This window comes from Tupaia chinensis, unplaced genomic scaffold (genome assembly GCF_000334495.1).
Source record: "Tupaia chinensis unplaced genomic scaffold, TupChi_1.0 Scaffold000574_1, whole genome shotgun sequence".
Taxonomy (NCBI): domain Eukaryota; kingdom Metazoa; phylum Chordata; class Mammalia; order Scandentia; family Tupaiidae; genus Tupaia; species Tupaia belangeri.
The window spans coordinates 3,421,691-3,428,573 of NW_006160088.1; the positions used below are offsets into that span (position 1 = coordinate 3,421,691).

Genomic DNA, 6,883 nt, shown 5'->3' on the forward strand with positions numbered 1-6,883 from the left:
GAGATCTGTCCCTAGGCGAAAATTGAAACCACAACCACGAATGAAGTAGGTAGAAAAGAAGATTTAATAGAAAGAAAGGAAAGGAAAGAAAGGAAGTACACCCAAAAGGGTTGTTGGGCGGGCAGATTGCCAGGTGGCAACCACGCTTGGTACTAGTTAACCGTTATTTTTATTATTAGAGGTCATGAATATTCATTAGTGGGAGGCCCTTTACACTGCCTATGTCCTTCCTTTAAATTAGAATCCACACGCTCTTTTCCTGCACCTGCGCACCTTCCTCACAGGTAAAGAATGAGGAACTTGATCACCTAATTGCGCACGCCCAGTGCAAGCCAGGTTGCCCCAGTTAGACTGCCCAGTGAGTCCATCGCCCTAATGGGAATTAGGGCATTGACCAAAATGCTTGCTTAGGTCTTTTTGATAAGAGAAAAATCTACGAATCATCCCTGTGTGCTGCCCTCAGGCCCCAAGGAAGGAAGATGGCAAATTGCCTCGCCTTCCTGGCGCCCAGGGCTAGGTGAGCCTTTGGCTTTTCTCTTAGGGCTGCCCGCTCATGACTAACTGCCTACTACAGTCCTTCTCTATAATAGGTAAAAGAGAACCTGCCCCCAAAGCAGGTAGGTTTCTCTTTAGCCACTCAACCTTATTTGATATTCTGATCAAGAGGCTTATCAGCAGATAAAAGGTGAGTCAATGGTGCTATAGACGACTCCCTGCACCAAAGGTGTGACTGTGGCATTCTTACCAATGAACAATGAGGTGTTATCAGACCTAGAGGGTGGGCAGGATTTAGGGCTGAAAGAAGCAAACAGAAAAAATGGAACTCAGGTTCCTTCCCTGTTGCAAGATATCTTATTTCTTCTAAGTAGCTGTGGACCACAGGTGACATGTGCTTGGTAACTGTCCTTACTCTTGGCTGCACCTGAGCAGCTCCTGGACACCTTGTAAATAAAAAGTAATGTTTTGTCCTCACCCTCAGAAATGTTCATTTAATTGTTTAATAACATAAAATGTCAAGGACTAATGTGAGAAAACAGCTCCCCAGGAGAGCTCAGGAGAAGGTACTCAGAGTGGGGCACGGAGAGGAGAGTTCTAAGGGGCTGACACCACTGACGGAGAGTGACTCAAGGGCAGCAAATCGCTAGGCCTGGACTGGAGCCCTGGTGGGGCAGGGGCACAGGAGGGCATAGGTTGGCTTCAGACTGAGGCAGGTAGGGCTGAGGGAGGAGCTCAAAAGAGGGGAGCTCAGAAGAAGGAAGTGTGAGGCTACACCCCAGGGGAAGATCTCTTCAAAACAAGGTAGAAGAGTCTAGACTCTCCAGAGGCCCCAGAGAACCAACATGGAGGTCTTTTGTAGCTTGTGAAATCCTGTGGAACAAGGTGATGCTAGGTGAGCGTTGTTAGTCAAGTCATTCAACTTTACTAAAGATGAGTTTCCTCAACTCTGGAATGGGCTAACCATCTCCCTTGCATTGAGATGGTGAGAGGTGTTTTTCCTGGCCTTTGGTAGAATCCTGGTCTCTCAATTCAGATAGACAGGGTTTGAGTGTACCTTTACAGTGGCTGCTCGGAACTGTCTCCTGGCTCTTAGGCTGGCTCAACCCAGTTTGACTTTTCACAGCACAACTGGGAGACAGGACATAGGAGTAGAACCCACGTCCCCTGGCCCCACCCCTCAGAGCCTGTTGTGGGCTGTGCTGGGTGTAGTGGGAGACTCAGCTCAGGCTCGTGGGGGGGCCTCTGACGGCCAGGTTTTAGACAGAGGTAAGGCCTATGGTTTCCAAGAGCCCTAAATGCCCTGTGGCAGGACCTGACAGTTGCGTGTACAGTCCTCAAGATGCGATTTGAGCAAGTCCTTCCTCCAGCTCCCTGGGCATGCAAGCCCTGCTCAGAGAGTCCAAGACTTTTCCCTTGGTAGGTCTGAGACACCTCAGGGCCCCTTGGGTGGCTACTGAGTTTCCCTTGTAAGACCTCGTGGTGTGGCCTGACATGGAGTACATGTCTAGCAGCACCAAGTTCCCTCCTCCCTCTCCCACTTTTCCTTCCTTTTGCTTTACTTTTTGGAAACATTCATATTTTTGTCCATGACTGTATTTACATTCCTCTGATCTTGAATGTCTGAGAGGTTTTTTTTTTATTTTTATTTTTTACAAATGCAGAAACTCACCTCCAACCCCACCTCCTTCCTGATTCCAAGTCACCCCCAGCAAAATATGTGCCATCTAACACCATGCACTATATAGAACGTCGTATCAAACAGCATTGTACGCACAGGGGAATCCCATAATGTTTGTCTGAAAAGTGAATATGAGCTGACGGCATGACTTCCTTTGCACTCTCCATGGGTTTGACTGTTTGGTGTGCGACAACATCACCTGTCTGGTAGAAGTGAAACCAGTGTGACAGCTCAGACAGTTATACCCTGACGGCCTCTGTGGCAGAGGCAGAAAATACTCACTGAACAACTCTATGCTCCCACATCTCCCACGTCCCAGGCCACAGGGCTGCTTCTGGCCAGTGTGCTATCCTGTGAGTGACGTGACGCATGTCCCCCCAGCTGAGGTGGGTAAGAGCTGTTGTGTTTCCTTCAAGCCATTCTTTTCTTGCCCCACTAACTCTGACTAGTGTGGCTACAAGGAGGCTGCTCTTTCTTTCTTTTTCTTTTTTTTTTTCCTCGCTATAGGGCTTGTGTGCTTGCCAGAAAGACAGAGAGAGACAGAGACAGAAAGCAAGAAATCCCTTCTCCTTCCATTCTCCTCTCGGGATCTTGGGCACGCACACACACGCGCCCGGCGTGAGTTTAAGCCACCAGGTACGGGACTTGAACCGTGGTCGATTACATGAGAGTCCAGCGACATAGCCATTACGCTAACTGCTGGTCCCAAGGAAGTTGCTCTTTCTGTAGTGAATGTTACGTGGGCAGGAAGTCGGCTTGTTGTGTTAGTCACTGCGAGGGCTAGGTTTGTTTGTTGCAGCACTGACACTAACTACTCTAGAAAATTCCCTGAAACTGTAGTTCCTGTAATACAACATGCAAAAGATACTTGTAGAAAACATGATAAAGACAACAAATACATCTGTTTCAGGCAGGAGCAGGGCCAGGTCCTTCCCTATGCAAGGAGCTGCAATAGCAAAAACGTGTGGAACAAAGGCAATCTACCGTTGCAGGAACGGGAACCAGGGAAGGTGTTTGGGTTTTGAGCTCACTAGGGAGAAGGGAGCTGGTGACTGGAAGACGACTTCTGAGGCTCTACCATAGCCAGAGGAGCAAACATGCACAAGAGAGGAAGGACAGAAGCCAGACTGAGAGACGTAAGAGTAAGAGGTGGGGAATGCAGTCGTTTAATTTAGTTGTCAGTGACTCAGGAGAGAGACAGGCTCTGACAATGATCCAAATCAAGCAAAGATGGAGGACGAAAGCATAAGTGAAAAGAGGTAAGAGAGGCCAGGAGAGGGCCGAGCACTGGTGTGATCCACCAAGATGGCATGGGGCCTTCAAAGCCCTGGAGAGATCGGCCTTGGACAGGACAGGGAGGAGGAGATTTTGTCCCACGGAGGGTAGATCTGTCAAGGGGGAGAGGGAGAGAGATTCAGAGAGCACTCATGAAAGACAGAAACTCTTGGGAAAATAGGAGAGACAAATTAGGGGGCCAGGCAATGGGATTTGCCTGTATAGGAGGACAGGAATACTCGGGAATATTGCTCACAAGGTGAGTAAGAGATTGCTACGGTGTGGAGGGGCCCTGGGAAAATGGAGTCATGGGTTACCACGTTTTAATTGTGCTCAATCTTTCTTCTTCACAGTCTTTCTTAGTTAATGTTAGGTACAGCGGCAGCTCAATGGCTGACCTTTCCCCTCCAACTCCAGCCAAGTCCCTCACAGTCTGCTTTCTTCCCTCCAGCCAGCGTCTACCTCCCTGGCTTCCCTAAGCAGGTCTTTCCAGGGAGTTGTCGATCCTGCATGAATAGTTTCCAAAAAATGGAATAAATAACCCAATTCTTCGACTCTGACACCCATATTTTATTTCTTTCTGAAAATGAAGACAAATTAGTTGATTTTTTTTTTTGCACAATTCAATTTCAAGAGCTCCACAGCCTCTTGACAGTTTCTTGCAAATCTGTTTCCATCGTGTTTATAAAGGGTTTGTTCAAGGAGGGCCAAATCTAACATGGCTCTTCCTTCCCCACATTCACCTCCTGGCTAGCCTTTGAGTTCATTAATTAGCACGAGCTGTTCTTTCCTAGTTTGCTTAAAAAAAATACAAATAGATCTCCCATAATATTCAGAATGTGAAGTTGCTATGCACTATATAGAACGTCGTATCAAACAGCATTGTACGCACAGGGGAATCCCATAATGTTTGTCTGAAAAGTGAATATGAGCTGACGGCATGACTTCCTTTGCACTCTCCATGGGTTTGACTGTTTGGTGTGCGACAACATCACCTGTCTGGTAGAAGTGAAACCAGTGTGACAGCTCAGACAGTTATACCCTGACGGCCTCTGTGGCAGAGGCAGAAAATACTCACTGAACAACTCTATGCTCCCACCTCTCCTGCTTCTGGCCAGTGTGCTATCCTGTGAGTGACGTGACGCATGTCCCCCCAGCTGAGGTGGGTAAGAGCTGTTGTGTTTCCTTCAAGCCATTCTTTTCTTGCCCCACTAACTCTGACTAGTGTGGCTACAAGGAGGCTGCTCTTTCTTTCTTTTTCTTTTTTTTTTTCCTCGCTATAGGGCTTGTGTGCTTGCCAGAAAGACAGAGAGAGACAGAGACAGAAAGCAAGAAATCCCTTCTCCTTCCATTCTCCTCTCGGGATCTTGGGCACGCACACACACGCGCCCGGCGTGAGTTTAAGCCACCAGGTACGGGACTTGAACCGTGGTCGATTACATGAGAGTCCAGCGACATAGCCATTACGCTAACTGCTGGTCCCAAGGAAGTTGCTCTTTCTGTAGTGAATGTTACGTGGGCAGGAAGTCGGCTTGTTGTGTTAGTCACTGCGAGGGCTAGGTTTGTTTGTTGCAGCACTGACACTAACTACTCTAGAAAATTCCCTGAAACTGTAGTTCCTGTAATACAACATGCAAAAGATACTTGTAGAAAACATGATAAAGACAACAAATACATCTGTTTCAGGCAGGAGCAGGGCCAGGTCCTTCCCTATGCAAGGAGCTGCAATAGCAAAAACGTGTGGAACAAAGGCAATCTACCGTTGCAGGAACGGGAACCAGGGAAGGTGTTTGGGTTTTGAGCTCACTAGGGAGAAGGGAGCTGGTGACTGGAAGACGACTTCTGAGGCTCTACCATAGCCAGAGGAGCAAACATGCACAAGAGAGGAAGGACAGAAGCCAGACTGAGAGACGTAAGAGTAAGAGGTGGGGAATGCAGTCGTTTAATTTAGTTGTCAGTGACTCAGGAGAGAGACAGGCTCTGACAATGATCCAAATCAAGCAAAGATGGAGGACGAAAGCATAAGTGAAAAGAGGTAAGAGAGGCCAGGAGAGGGCCGAGCACTGGTGTGATCCACCAAGATGGCATGGGGCCTTCAAAGCCCTGGAGAGATCGGCCTTGGACAGGACAGGGAGGAGGAGATTTTGTCCCACGGAGGGTAGATCTGTCAAGGGGGAGAGGGAGAGAGATTCAGAGAGCACTCATGAAAGACAGAAACTCTTGGGAAAATAGGAGAGACAAATTAGGGGGCCAGGCAATGGCATTTGCCTGTATAGGAGGACAGGAATACTCGGGAATATTGCTCACAAGGTGAGTAAGAGATTGCTACGGTGTGGAGGGGCCCTGGGAAAATGGAGTCATGGGTTACCACGTTTTAATTGTGCTCAATCTTTCTTCTTCACAGTCTTTCTTAGTTAATGTTAGGTACAGCGGCAGCTCAATGGCTGACCTTTCCCCTCCAACTCCAGCCAAGTCCCTCACAGTCTGCTTTCTTCCCTCCAGCCAGCGTCTACCTCCCTGGCTTCCCTAAGCAGGTCTTTCCAGGGAGTTGTCGATCCTGCATGAATAGTTTCCAAAAAATGGAATAAATAACCCAATTCTTCGACTCTGACACCCATATTTTATTTCTTTCTGAAAATGAAGACAAATTAGTTGATTTTTTTTTTTGCACAATTCAATTTCAAGAGCTCCACAGCCTCTTGACAGTTTCTTGCAAATCTGTTTCCATCGTGTTTATAAAGGGTTTGTTCAAGGAGGGCCAAATCTAACATGGCTCTTCCTTCCCCACATTCACCTCCTGGCTAGCCTTTGAGTTCATTAATTAGCACGAGCTGTTCTTTCCTAGTTTGCTTAAAAAAAATACAAATAGATCTCCCATAATATTCAGAATGTGAAGTTGCTATCATGCATGTTTGCATAATTATCTGTATTAAAAGCAAAGATTTAGCTTACTTCATCTTCGGGGTGAAGGGGTGTCATGATTACAAATGCATTTCTATCTCGACATGATTCGAATACAATTATAGTTCTCGAGTTCTATCTGACATGCATTGCTTTTTAAGGAGAGTATAGCGGACATTCTCAACGCAAATGTAGGAAAAGAATGCTTATAATTTAATGGCAAGAGACTACATTTTCCAAAGAAAAACGGAACTGAATTGAAAAAGAAATGAAATGAACTTTCCACAAACTTTTCCAGCTGTAGTCAAGTACTCTGTCCTTCCCTGCTCCGGTGCAGTGCAGCCAGGAGCCAGGCCCCTGCATAGACAGAGGCGCAGGACGAATTTTCTCCGCGAGGAACATTAGGTTAGGCTCGGTGTCCTGAGTCTGCCCTTAGAGCAGACGCAGGCTCACCGCTGCCTCCTAACTGCAGTTCCTCGGAGTATGAGCGCTCCGTGTCCTCCTGTGTAACCGTTGACCTCTTCCACACAC

General features: G+C 47.3%; 1 protein-coding gene across 1 annotated transcript in view; it reads right to left on the reverse strand.

Annotated features, from left to right (window-relative positions):
* The window catches only part of CLDN18 (claudin 18), a 21,054-nt gene that overhangs the window by 13,877 nt on the left and 294 nt on the right, over window positions 1–6,883 (reverse strand). The gene's annotated exons all lie outside the window — the stretch shown is intronic.